A 14826-nucleotide genomic window follows, 5' to 3' on the forward strand; every position below is an offset into this window, starting at 1 on the left:
ACATGGGCCTGCACCCTACTGGGCCTACACACTCCTAGGCCTGTTCCCACGTATGCCGGCACACTCCTGGGACTGCACACTCCTGGGCCTGCACAAACCTGGGCCTGCACACACCTATGCCTGTACACTCCTCGGCCTGCACCCTCCTCGGCCTGCACACTCCTGGTCCTCCTCTCTCCTGTGTCTGCACACCCTAGGTCCTGCCCCCTCCTGGGCCTGCACACCAGCCCTCTGTGGGGCCCTTCCTTTGCTGAGTCTGTGCATGAGCTCCCTGTGATGCCAGCCCGCAGAGGTGACAGGTGCAGTAGGTGTTTGTGGTTCTAGAGACATGATGGCTTTCCTAGGAAGCCGGGTCCAGAATGATCCCCACTGCGCCGATGGGGGATTGGGGAGACCCTGAGAAGCAGGTGGCTTGTCCAGGGTGACAGCACTGCTGGCGGGGGAGCCGGGTCTGAACCCAGCTGTGTCGTCAGAGCTGTGACCCTGGCTGCATCCAGGTCTCCCCAGGGCTATAGGAGGGGCCGAGTTGGTGTCACTGGGTGGACATGGCATGGGGTGGGAAGTGAACCATCAGCAGCCCAGAGAGGCCCTTGGGGAACTTTGTGTAAGGAGGAAACTTGGGGAAGGGGATCCCAGGAAGTGACCTCACTTCCCTGGCAACAGAGCCCAACAGAACTTGGAACCCAGGTCACCAGGCACCCGCTCTGTAGAGAAGGACACTTCTCAACTGACTTGGCTGGTGAACTCAGCTCAGCTCAGACATGTTTTGTTGCATCCCAAGATCCCGAGGTCGCGGCCCCCGGAAAGCCCGCAGCAACGGCCTTTGCCAACAGTGCCGACAGTGGGTCGGGTCTCACCCCAGGCGCCTCTGGCCTTTTGGCCAGAGGGACCGAAAGGTAACACAGGGAGGCCCAGGGCAGGCCCGCCCAGGCCGGGCCACCACTCAGACCCTACCCGGGTGGCCCCACGGCCCCTTCCTGACTGGTGGCGGTGGGGCAGTCATGTTGGGGGGGGGTCCTGCCTCAAGCAACAGCAGGCTGAGGAAGGGTCAGAGGCCTGGGGGGCCGACCATGTCCCCAACCTGGGTCCAAGTGGGCTGGCTGGGATGTGGAGAACCGGGGCAGGGCCCTGCTGCCCGAGGTGGCGCCCATGCCCTAGGGTGTGTCTCTTGCCTCCCGGGTGACTGAGATGACCAAGGTCCCAGTCTGATCTGGCAGCAGAGGGTCGAGTCGGGCAGAAACAGGAGTGGTCCTGGCCGGGCAGGGCTCTGAGACCTCCGGGCCGGGCCGGGCCGGCTGCCGGTCACTGTCATTGCAGAGCCAGACACCGCAGGATCCGGGGAACCAGGACACTCATGCCACCTCCCCAAGTGAGGGGCTGGTGTGCCACACTGTGGAAGGCCAGCACAGGCTCCGGAAGAGTCTGGGTATGAAGGGCTCCCCACCACCACGGCCTCCTGCCCAGACATCGCCCAGGTCTCTCCCCAGGATCTTGCCCAGGGCTGAGGGGCAGCTCAGCACCCCCGGCTCTGACCTGGACCACCATGCCCACCTCCCGGGGATTCAGGTAGAGGACCAGGAGCCCCCCGAAGCAGAGCCCAAAGGTGAGAAGGGCGGGGCCGGTGCGGGTGTGTAGGTGAGGGAGGGCGGAGGGCTGGGCCACACAAGGAGGCATCCCCAAAGTCTGCTGTTGGGACCAGAGCAAAGACTGGCCTCAGACCACCTGTCTGGAAGAATTCAGGCACAGAACAAGTGCCTGTGGGCACTTGCTCAGTGGGAGCTGTCTGCAAAGCTCTGGGAAGATTTCTGTCCTTGAAAAGGCACGTGGAAAGGGAGGCATGTGGGTACCTTTTTCCAGGCTGTGCCTGAGCACAACCACTAGACTTAAAGCTCTCTCCACGTCCAACAGTTACAGGTCCAGAGCAGGCAGGGGCAGGGGAAGACGCCAGAGAACAAAAACAGGACCACCAGGGTCCAGCAGGAGACCGCGAACTCCCTCCAGCTGCTCCTGCTGAACATGAAGATCCTGCTGCTCCAGCTGCATATGAAGAGCCTGCCATTCCTGCTGATCTAGCCGCTCCTGAAGAGCCTGCCGCTCCTGCTGATCTAGCCGCTCCTGAAGAGCCTGCCGCTCCTGAAGAGCCTGCCGCTCCTGAACAGCCTGCCGCTCCTGCTGATCTAGCCGCTCCTGAAGAGCCTGCAGCTCCTGAAGAGCCTGCTGCTCCTGCTGATCTTGCTGCTCCTGAATAGCCTGCAGTTCCTGCACCTGCAGCTGGGCCGCTGGGCAGTGGAGAACCATTTCAGGCATCATCACCCCCTAGGGCTGAGCCCCCTCTGCCCCCTCCTACACCTTCTCCAAAATCCCACCATGAATCCCCTCCCCTACCCGAAGTTGACTTCCCTACCCCTGAATTTGCTTTTGTTTGTTTTTCTTTAGTTTAGTTTTTTGTTTTACATCATTTATGGCATCCTATATTTTTCCATTTCCCACTTCCTTTAATAAAATACAGATTTTTTCCCTTTTAAATTGTGCATTTCAGGAACATTAAGTGCATTCCCATGCTGTCCGACCATCACTACCATGTAGTTTTATGCTATTTATGCTATTTATGCCCGTGAATACATCCCACCACGGCCTCAAACCCCTCATCTGAGGACGGACTGATGCCTGAAATGGTGGGAGATGACAGGTGTGGGCACGTTGCTGGGATCAGAGTTGATCCCAGGGAACCCACTTTATTGATGGGCAGCAGGTTCAGTGTCCAGGTGCTCTGTTCCGGGGAGGGCGGCTAGAGACGTGCAGAGTCCCCTCCCAGCGGTCCCCGTGCCTGTGTTGGGCACTGACCATCAAGGGGGGCCTGGTGAATGAACCGGACGCTAGAAAGGGACACCCCTAACTCCCCCAATTTGGAAGCCGGGGCTCCTTCTCCCTGCTGAGTGATGTGGTAACTGAGAATTTCACACCCCCCACGCCCTAGCAGAAACTTCTCCTCTCACAGAGCCCACCCTCCCATGGGTCCCACTTTCCCCTGAACCCAGAGGCAGAGCCCCTCTGCCAGACAAGGGATGGGTAGGAGGGCTGGCTGCAACCTTACGGGAGTGGGCGTGCACCGTGCTTGACCCCTGAGCTCCCAGCTGTGCAGCAGAGGCCCAGGGAGGACTTGCCAGGGAGGGCCACAGGGCAGGGGCAGGGCTGAGTTCTGCATGAATCCCGACTATGCGGGGGCCGAGGGACCTGGTTTTGAGCCACGCCCTGGGTCTGGGCACGATGCCTTGGGTGATCCCACAAGGGAGACCTCTCTGCTCTCATTGTTCAGATGGGAAGACATGAGCCTGCCCACCTGAAGCGACGCCCTGCTTCCCCAATTGGGAAGCAGGAGGCTGAGTTGGACTGGGCCCCACAATCTTCAAGGAAGATTGCTCCCCCCAAGGTTGGCTCTCTGGGTATAAACCTGGGCAAGGGAGTCCCGACTACCCCCTGCACCTGCTCTGTGCTGGTAACCTCAGTACACAGAAGCCTTGAGTCTCAGTCCACCCAGGAACCAAACGTTCACCCACCTACAGCAGAGACACCTGAGGCTCAAAGAGGAAGGTCTGCCCTGGAGATGGTGTGGAGGCCCAAGTCTCAGAAGACAGGTGAAACCAGGGTCTCAAGGATACTGCACAAACAGGACTTCACTCTGAACTGGGAATGTTGTGGAAAGACCCTGGGGGCCAGGGTGGAGGAGATGGGAAGCAGACCAGAGCCCGGGGGAAGGCAGGGAGCCCCAGGAATGCCTCCATGCCCTCGGCACAGGGCAGGGGAGCAGCTCTGAAGATATGACAGCCGAGGCTGCCCAGGGGGCCTTCATCACTACCACTTTGCTCGGATGACCTCAACAGCCCCATGACCACACCCATTTGGCAGATGCAGACAGAGACACCAAGTTATCCACCAGGCTGACAAGGAGAGGAGCTGGGATCAAATCCAGGATCAGATTCCAAGTGCTCCGCTCGCTGGCCCCAGACTAAGCCTGCCTGCCAAAACCGACCACAGGGGCCCCCGCCTGGCACTCTATACCTCAGTGGGCTCCCCTGCTGAGCCATCCCATCCCATCCCATCACACTGAGACAAAAGCACAGAGGCCTGGGGTCCAGGAGACAGGACTGCTAGCAGGGCCAGGGTGGGCACGTTCTGCCCATCCCCCTTTGCTGCCCCAGCCCAGGTGTCAAGTGGAAGCCTGACTCACGTGGAAACTGGCAGTGGGTGGGAGAGACAGGATGCCCCTTAGTTTCCCTGGCAACTGCTGCAGAACTGAGTCTTTCAGGATAAATTCAAGTAAGGCCTCAGCTGCTGAAACACCCATTATTTCAAGGCTGGTTACCTTGGTGACCCAGGTGGTGAGGACGTGGTGGGAGGAGGGGGTGGAGAGGCCAGGCAGGGGGCCACCGGCTCAGAGGACAGACTGACCCTCAGACCTAGACATGACCCTGGTCACACACTGAGCCTTGAATTTCATCACACACTGACCTCGGATCCTGACACAGGGTGCCTGGCCCTTATCACAGACGAGCCCTGTTCCTGGTCCCAGACCGCCACCTGAGCTTGGCCGCGCAACCACCACGGAGAGACACTCAGCAAGTGGTGACTGCTACTTCTGTTGTCATCGTTGGGCCTTTAACGTGCGTCCCACTCACAGCTGACACCTAACGAATGTTATTCAGACTAACGTAACCGCAATGGGGGACTGTTCGCAAGGAGTCCTGGGGCCCACAGTGCTCGGCAGAGGCTCGCAGGACCCCCTTTGCTGGGTGGCCACAGGGCTCCTGGGCTGGGTGGGCAGTGAGAGGGCAGCAGAGGAGTGGGCAAGGCTGGGGGGTGGGCTGCCCCTCCAGGCCCAGAAGGAAGCAGCCATTCTCCCCCGGCTCAATGCCCCCTCTGTCTGGAAGCCTCACTTTCATCTCATTACCTGAAAAACTGAGCAAATTAACGGCAGCCAGGCAGCCTTGGCCACCCAGGAGACAGGGCACATGGTCAGGGGGCTCCCAGCCTCCTTCGTGCCGGCACGTGTGCCGGCACACTCCTGGGACTGCACACTGCTGGGCCTGCACACACCTACGCCTGTACACACCTTGGCCTACACAATCCTGCTCCTGCTTCCTATTGTACCTACACACTTCACGGCATGCACACTCCTGGACCTGCACACTCCTGGACCTTCCCTGTCCTGGGCCTGCACACACCTAGGCCTGATCCCACCTGTGCCGGCACACTCCTGGGACTGCACACTCCTGGGCCTGCACACACCTACGCCTGTACACACCTTCACCTACACAATCCTGCTCCTGCTTCCTATTGTACCTACACACTTCACGGCATGCACACTCCTGGGCCTGTACGAACCTGGGCCTGTACACTCCTGGGCCTGCCCTGGCCTGGGCCTGCACACTCCTGGGAATACACCCTCCTGTGCCTGCACACTCCTCTGTCGGCACACTCCTGGGCCTGCACACTCCTGGGCCTGCTCATCCCAGAGCCTGCACACACCTGGGCCTCTACACTCCTGGGCCAGTACACTCGAGTGCCTGCTCCACCCCGTGTCTCCACACTCCATAGAATGCACAGTCCTGGGTCTGCACACACCTTGGCCTACACACTCCTAGACCTATTCCGGCTTGTGTATGCACACCTCTGGGACTGCACACTCCAGGGCGTGCACACACCTGGGTCGGCACGAACCTGGCCTGTACATTCCTGGGACTGCACACTCCAGGGCCAGCACACTCCTGGGCCTGCACAGCCCTAGGCCTGTACATTCCTGGGCTTGAATACTCCTGTCTCTGCACACTCTGGTGTCTGCACACACCTGGGCCTGCACACTCCTGTGCCTGTACACTCCTGGGCCTGCCCTGGCCTCGTCCTGCACCCTACTTGGCCTGCACACTCCTCTGTCTGCACACTCCTGGACCTGTACACTCCTGGACCTTCCCTGGCCTGGGCCTTCCCTGGCCTGGGCCTGCACACTCCTAGGCCTGTTCCCACCTGTGCTGGCACACCCCTGGGACTGCACACTCCTGTGCCTGCACACTCCTGGGCCTGCACGAACCTGGGCCTCTTCATTCCTGGGCCTGCCCTGGCCAGGGCCTGCACACACCTGGGAATGCACCCTCCTGTGCCTGCACACTCCTCTGTCGGCACATTCCTGGGCCTGCACACTCCTGGGCCTGCTCATCCCAGAGCCTGTACACACCTGGTCCTCTATACTCCTGAGCCAGTACACTTGAGTGCCTGCACCACCCCGTGTCTGCACACTCCTGAGAATGCACAGTCCTGGGTCTGCACACTCCTTGGCCTGCACACTCCTAGGCCTGTTCCGTCTTGTGTCTGCACACCTTTGGGAATGCACACTCCAGGACCTGCACAGCCCTGGGTCTGTACACTCCTGGGGCTGCACACTTCTGTCTCTGCACTCTCAGGTGTCTGCACACACTTGGGCCTGTACACTCCTGTGCCTGTACACTCCTGGGGCTGCAAACTCCTGTCTCTGCACTCTCTGGTGTCTGCACACTCCTGGGCCGGCACACTCCTGTGCCTGTACACTCCTGTGCCTGCCCTGGCCTGGGCCTGCACACTCCAGGGTCTGCTGACTCCTGTGTCTGCACACTCCTGGGCCTGCACACTACTGGGTCTGCGCATCCCAGAGCCTGCATACACCTGGCCCTCTATATTCCTGGGCCAGTACAATTGTCTGCCTGCTCCCCCCAGTGTCTGCACACTCCTGGGGCTGCACAGTCCTGGGTCTGCACGTTCCTTGGCCTGCACACTCCTGGGCCTGTACCGTCTTGTGTCTGGCACACTTCTGGGCCTGCACACTCCAGGGCCTGCACACACCTGGGCCGGCACGAATCTGGGCCTGTACACCCCTGGGCCTGTCCTGGCATTGGCCTGCACCCTCCTCTGTCCTGCACACTCCTGGACCTGCCCAATCTTGAGCCTGCACAATCCTGGGCCTGCACACTCCTGGACCTGCCCAATCTTGAGCCTGCACAATCCTGGGCCTGCACACTCCTGGACCTGCACAATCTTGAGCCTGCACAATCCTGGGCCTGCACACTCCTGGGCCTGCCCGCTGTTGGCCCTGCACTCTCTTTGGCCTGCACACTCCTGGCCTGTTCCCTCCGTGCCTGCACACTCGTCGGCCTGCTCCCACCTATCCATGCACACTCCTGGGCCTGCTCACCCCAGAGCCTGCACACACCTGGGCCTCTACACTCCTGGGCCAGTACACTCGAGTGCCTGTTCCACCCCGTGTCTGTACACTCCTGACACTGCACAGTCCTGGGTCTGCACACTCTTGGGCCTGCACACTCCTGGGCCTGTTCTGTCTTGTGTCTGCACACTTCTGGGACTGCACACTCCAGGGCCTGCACACACCTGGGCCAGCACGAATCTGGGCCTGTACACTACTGGGCCTGCCCTGGCCTGGGCCTGCACCCTCCTCTGTCCTGCACACCCCTGGTCCTGAGCACTACTGGCCCTGCACACTCTTGGGCCTGCACATTCCTGGGCCTGCACGCTCCTGGGCCTTTCCTAGCCTGGGCCTGCCCCCAATTCCGCCGGCCCTCTCCTGGACCTGCACTCGGCAATTTCTGCACACTCCTGGGCCCGCACACTTCTGGCCCAGTTCCGTCTTGTGTCTGCACACTTCTGGGCCTGCACACTCCAGGGCCTGCACACACCTGGGCCTCCACACATCTGGGCCTCTACACTCCTGGGCCAGTACACTCGAGTGCTTGCTTCACCCCGTGTCTGCACACACCTGAGACTGCACAGTCCTGGGTCTGCACACTCCTTGGCCTGCACACTCCTAGGCCTGTTCCGTCTTGTGTCTGCACACTTCTGGGACTGCACACTCCAGGGCCTACACACACCTGGGCCGGCACGAACATTGGCCGGTACACTCCTGGGCCTGCCTTGGCTTGGCCTGCACCCTCCTCTGTCTGCACACTCTTGGGCCTGCACAGCCCTGGGCCTTTCCTCTCCTGGGCCTGCCCAGAATTTTACTGGCCCTCTCCTGGACCTGCAAACCCTTGGGCCTGCACCCTCCTCTGTCTGCACACTCCTGGGCCTGCACAGCCCTGGGCCTGTACACTACTGGGCTTGCATACTCCTGTCTCTGCACACTCTGAAGTCTAAACACACCTGGGCCTGCACACTCCTGTGCCTGTACACTCCTGGGCCTGCCCTGGCCTGGGCCTGCACCCTACTGGGCCTGAACACTCCTCTCTCTGCACACTGCTGGGCCGGCCCTCTCCTGGACCTGCACACTCTTGGGACTGCACACTCCTAAGCCTGCACACTCCTGGGCCTGTTCCGGCTTGTGTCTCTACACCTCTGGGCCTGCACACTCCAGGGCCGCGCACACCTGGGCCTCCACACATCTGGGCCTCTACACTCCTGGGCCAGTACACTCGAGTGCCTGCTCCACCCCGTGTCTGCACACTCCTGAGACTGCACAGTACTGGGTCTGCACACTCCATGGCCTGAACACTTCTAGACCTGTTCCTTCTTGTGTCTGCACACCTCTGGGACTGCACACTCCAGGGCCTGCACACACCTGGTTCAGCAAGATCCTCGGCCGGTACACCCCTGGGCCTGCCCTGGCCAGGGCCTGCACCCTACTGGGCATGCACACTCCTCTGTCTGCACACTTCTGGACCTTCCCTTGCCTTGGCCTTCCCTGGCCTGGGCCTGCACACTCCTAGGCCTGTTCCCACCTGTGCTGGCACAATCCTGGGACAGCACAATCCTCTCCCTGCATACTCCTGGGCCTGTACGAACCTGGGCCTGTACAGCCCTGGGCCTGCTAAGGCCCGGGCCTGCACACTAATGGGCCTGCACACTCCTGGGAATACACCCTCCTGTGCCTGCACACTCCTCTGTCGGTACACTCCTGGGTCTGCTCATCCCAGAGCCTGCACACGCCAGGGCCTCTACACACCTGGGCCTGTACATTCGAGTGCCTGCTCCACCCCGTGTCTGCACACTCCTTAGAATGCACAGTCCTGGGTCTGCACACACCTTGGCCGCACACTCCTAGACCTATTCCGCTTTATGTATGCACACCTCTGGGACTGCACACTCCAGGGCGTGCACACAACTGGGCCGGCATCAACCTGGGCCTGTACACTCCTGGGACTGCACACTCCAGGGCTTGCACACTCCTGGGCCTGCACAGCCCTGGACCTGTACACTGCTCGGCTGCACGCTCCTGTCCCTGCACACACTGGTGTCAGCACACTCCAGGGCCTGCATACTCCTGGGACTGCACAGCCCTAGGCCTGTACACTCCTGGTCCTGCCCTGGCCTGGGCCTGCACCCTACAGTGCCTGCACACTCCTCTGTCTGCACACTCCAGGGCCTGCCCACACCTGGGCCGGCACGAACCTGGGCATGTACACTCCTGGGACTGCACCCTCCAGGGTCAGCACACTCCTAGGCCTGCAGAGCCCTAGGCGTGTACACACCTGGGGCTGCACACCCCTGTCTCTGCACACTCTGGTGTCTGCACACTCCTGGACCTGCACACTCTTGGACATGCACACTCCTGGGCCTGCTCTTCCCAGAGCATGCACACACCTGGGCCTCTACACTCCTGGGCCAGTACACTCGAGTGCCTGTTCCACCCTATGTCTGCACACTCCTGGGACTGCACAGTCCTGGGTATGCACACTCGTGGGACTGCACACCCCAGGGCCTGCACACACATGGGCCGGCACGAACCTTGGCCTTTACACGCCTGGGGCTGACACTCTAGGGCCTGCACACTCCGGGGACTGCACAGCCCTAGGCCTGCACACTCCTGGTCCTGCCCTGGCCTGGGCCTGCACCCTACAGTGCCTGCACACTCCTCTGTCTGCACACACCTGGGCCGGCACGAACCTGGGCATGTACACTCCTGAGAATGCACACTCCAGGGTCAGCACACTCCTAGGCCTGCAGAGCCCAAGGCCTGTACACTCCTGGGGCTGCACACTCCTGTCTCTGCACACTCTGGTGTCTGCACACTCCTGGACCTGCACACTCTTGGACCTGCACACTCCTGGGCCTGCTCTTCCCAGAGCCTGCACACAACTGGGCCTCTACACTCCTGGGCCAGTCCACTCGAGTGCCTGTTCCACCCCATGTCTGCACACTCCTGGGACTGCACAGTCCTGGGTATGCACACTCGTGGGCCTGGTCCGTCTTGTGTCTGCAAACTTCTGAAATTGCACACTCCAGGGCCTGCACACACCTGGGCCGGCACGAATCTAGGACTGTACACTCCTGGACATGCACACAATTGGGCCTGCTCACTCCTGGGCCTGCCCTGGCCTGGGCCCGCACAATCCCTCGTCTGCACACTCCTGGCCCTGCACACTACCAGGTCTGCACAATCCTTGGCCTGTTCACACCTGTGTCGGCACACTCCTGGGCCTGTACACTTCTGGGCCTGCCCTGGCCTGAGCCTGTACCCTCCTTGTCCTGCACATTCCTCTGTCTGCACACTACTGTGCCTGCACATTCCTGAGCCTGCAAACTCCAGCGACTGCACATACATGGTCCTGTACACTTCTGGGCCTGCACACTTCTGGCCCTGCACACTCCTGGGCCTTCCTTCTCCTGGGCCCACACTATCCCTTGTCTGCACACTCCTGGGCCTGCACAGCCCTGGGCCTGTTCCTTCTTGTTTCTGCACACCTCTGGGACTGCACACTCCAGAGCCTGCACACAACTGGGTCAGCACGAACCTGGGCCGGTACACCCCTGGGCCTGCCCTGGCCAGGGCCTGCACCCTACTGGGCCTGCACACTCATCTGTCTGCACACTCCTGATCCTTCCCTGGCCTTGGCCTTCCCTGCCCTGGGCCTCCACACTCCTAGGCCTGTTCCCACCTGTGCTGGCATACTCCTGGGACAGCACACTCCTGTGCCTGCACACTCCTGGGCCTGCACACTCTTGGGGCTACGCATCCCAGAGCCTGCACACACCTGGGCCTCTGCATTCCTGGGCCAGTACACTCGTCTGCCTGCTCCCCCCCGTATCTGCACACTCACGGGACTGCACAGTCCTGGGTCAGCACACTCCTTGGCCTGCACCCTCCAAGGCCTGTTCCGTCTTGTGTCTGCACACCTCTGTGACTGCACACTCCAGGGCCTGCACACACCTGAGCCGGGACGAACCTGGGCCTTTACACGCCTGGGGCTGCACACTCCAGGGTCTACACACTCCTGGGACTGCACAGCCCTAGGCCTGTACACTCCTGGTCCTGCCCTGGCCTGGGCCTGCTCCCTAAAGTGCCTGCACACTCCTCTGTCTGCACACTCCAGGGCCTGCATACTCCTGGGCCTCTACACTCCTGGGTCAGTACACTCGTGTCCTGCTCCCCCCCGTGTCTGCACACTCCTGGGACTGCACAGTCCTGGGTCTGCACACTCCTTGGCCAGCACACTCCTGGGCCTGTTCCGTCTTGTGTCTGCACAGCTCTGGGACTGCACACTCCAGGGCCTGCACACAACTGTGCCGGCAAGAACCTGGGCCTGTACACTCCTGGGTCTGCCCTGGCCTGGGCCTGCACCCTACTGGGCCTGCACACTCCTCTGTCTGCACACTCCTGGGCCTGCACATTCCAGGGCCTGCTGACTCCTTTGTCTGCACACTCTTGGGCCTGCCCTCTCCTGGGCCTGCACACTCTTGCGACTGCACACACCCAGGCCTGCACACTGCTGGACCTGCGCACACCTGGGCCTGCACGAACCTGGGCCTGCACACACCTATGCCTGAACACTCCTGGGCCTACACAATCCTGCTCCTGCTACCTATTATAACTACACACTCCTGGGAATGCACACTCCAGGGCCTGCCCTCTCCTGGTGCGGCAAGAACCTGGGCCTGTACACTCCTGGGCCTGCCCTGGCCTGGGCCTGCACCTTCCTCTGTCTGCACACTCCTGCGCCTGCACAGCCCTGGTCTGTACACTCCTGGGCCTGTACACTCCTGGGCCTGCCCTGGCCTGGGCCTGCACCCTACTGGGCCTATACATTCCTCTGTCTGCACACTGCTGGGCCGGCCCTCACCTGGACATGCACACTCTTGGGCCTGCACACTCCTGGGCCTGCACACTCCTGGGCCTGTTCCGTCTTGTGTCTGCACACCTCTGGGCCTGCACACTCCAGGGCCGGCAAGGACCTGGGCCTGTACACTCCTGGGCCTTCCCTGGCCTGGGCCGACACACTACTGGGCCCGCACACTCCAGGAACTGCACTCTCATTGGCCTACACACTCTAGGATCTGCACAATGTTGGGCCTGAACACACCTGGGCCTGGTATACTGCTGGATCTGCACACTCCTCTGCCTGCACACTGCTGGGCCTGCACACTCCTGTCTCTGCACACTCCAGTTTCTGCACACTCCTGGGCCTGCACACTCCTGGGCCTGTACACTTCTGGGCCTGCCCTGGCCTGGGCCTGTACCCTCCTTGTCCTGCACATTCCTCTGTCTGGACACTACTGGGCCTGCACATTCCTGAGCCTGCAAACTCCAGAGACTGCACACACATGGGCCTGTACACTCCTGGGCCTGCACACTTCTGGCCCTACACACTCCTGGGCCTGCACACTTCTGGCCCTGCACACTCCTGGGCCTTCCTTCTCCTGGGCCCACACTATCCCTTGTCTGCACACTCCTGGACCTGCACACTCCTGGGCTTACCACTCCTGGGCCTGACCCCAATTGAGCTGACCCTGTCCTTGACCTGAACACTCTTGGGCTTGCACACTACTGGGCCTGCGCCCACATGTGCCCGCACACACCTGGGCCTGCACACTCCTCGGTATGCTCCCTCCAGTGCCTTCACACACCTGGGCATGCACACACCTGGGCCTGCACACTCCAGGGCCTGGACACTCCGGGCCTGCCCTCTCCTAGGCCTGCACAGTCCTGGGACAGCACACACCTGGGCCTACACACTCCTGGACCTGCGCACTCCTAGGCCTGAGTGAACCTGGACATGTACACTCCTGGGCCTGCCCTATCCTAGGCCTGAACACACCTGGATCTTCAGACTTCTGGCCTGCTCCCTCCTGCGCCGTTACACTTCTGGGACTGCACACTCCTGGGCCTGCACACTCCTGGACCTGTACACTCCTGGCCTGCCCTAGCCTGTGCCTGCTCCCTCATGTATCTGCACACTCTCAGGCCTGCCTTATCCTAGGTCTGCACACTCCTGGGCCTGCTCCCTCCTGTGCCATCACACTTCTGGGACTGCACACTTGTGTGCCTGCAAACTCCTGGTCCTGAACACTCCTGGGCCTGAACACTACTGGCCCCGCACACTCTTGGGCCTGCACACTTCTGGCCCTGCGCACTCCTGGGCCTGCCTTCTCCTGGGCCCGCACTATCCCTAGTCTGCACACTCCTGGGCCTGCACTCTTCTGGGCCTTCCCTCTCCTGGGCCTGCCCCCAATTTGGCCGGCCCTCTCCTGGACCTGTACATTCTTGGGCCTTCACACTACTGGGCCTGCTCCCACTTGTGCCTACACACACCTGGGCCTGCACACTCCTGGGCCTTTCTTCCCCTGGGCGTGCCCCCAATTTTACTGGCCCTCTGCTGGACCTGCACACAATTGGGCCTGCACTCTCCAATGTCTGCACACTCCTGGGCCTGCACAGCCCTGGGCCTGTACACTTCTGGGCTTGCATACTCCTGTCTCTGCACACTCTGGTGTCTACACACTCCTAGGCTTGCACACTCATGTGCCTGTACACTCCTGGGCCTGCCCTGGCCTGAGCCTGCACCGTACTGGGCCTGCACACTCCTGGGCCTGCACACTCCCGGACCTGTACACTCCTGGACCTTCCCTGGCCTGGGCATTCCCTGGCCTGGGCCTGCACACTCCTAGCCCTGTTCCCACCTGTGCTGGCACACACCTGGGACAGCATACTCCTGTGCCTGCACACTCCTGGGCCTGCACGAACCTGGGCCTGTACACTCCTGGGCTTGCCCTGGCTTGGGTCTGCACACTAATGGGCCTGCACACTCCTGGTAATACACCCTCCTGTGCCTGCACACTCCTCTGTCGGCACACTCCTAGGCCTGTTCATCCCAGAGCCTGCACACACCTGGGCCTCTACATTCCTGGGCCAGTACACACGTCTGCCTGCTCACCCCCGTATCTGCACACTCCTGGAAATGCACAGTCCTGGGTCTGCACACTCCTTGGCCTGCACACTCCAAGGCCTGTTCCGTCTTGTGACTGCGCACCTCTGGAACTGCACACTCCTGGGCCTGCACACACCTGGGCCGGCATGAACCTTGGCCTTTACACGCCTGGGGCTGACACTCTAGGGCCTGCACACTCCGGGGACTGCACAGCCCTAGGCCTGCACACTCCTGGTCCTGCCCTGGCCTGGGCCTGCACCCTACAGTGCCTGCACACTCCTCTGTCTGCACACACCTAGGCCGGCACGAATCTGGGCCTGTACACTCCTGGGCCTGCCCTGGCCTGGGCCTGCACCCTCCTCTGTCCTGCACACTCCTGGACCTGAGCACTACTGGCCCTGCACACTCTTGGGCCTGCACGCTCCTGGGCCTGTTCCGTCTTGTGTATGCACACCTCTAGGACTGCACATTCCAGGGAGTGCACACACCTGGGCTGGCACGAATCTGGGCCTGTAAACTTCTGGGACTGCACAATCCAGAGCCTGCACACTCCTGGGCCTGCACAGCCCTGGGCCTGTACACTGCTCGACTGCACATTCCTGTCTCTGTACACTCTGGTGTCTGCACACACTTGGGCCTGCACACT

This window comes from Vicugna pacos, chromosome 26 (genome assembly GCF_048564905.1).
Source record: "Vicugna pacos chromosome 26, VicPac4, whole genome shotgun sequence".
NCBI lineage: Eukaryota > Metazoa > Chordata > Mammalia > Artiodactyla > Camelidae > Vicugna > Vicugna pacos.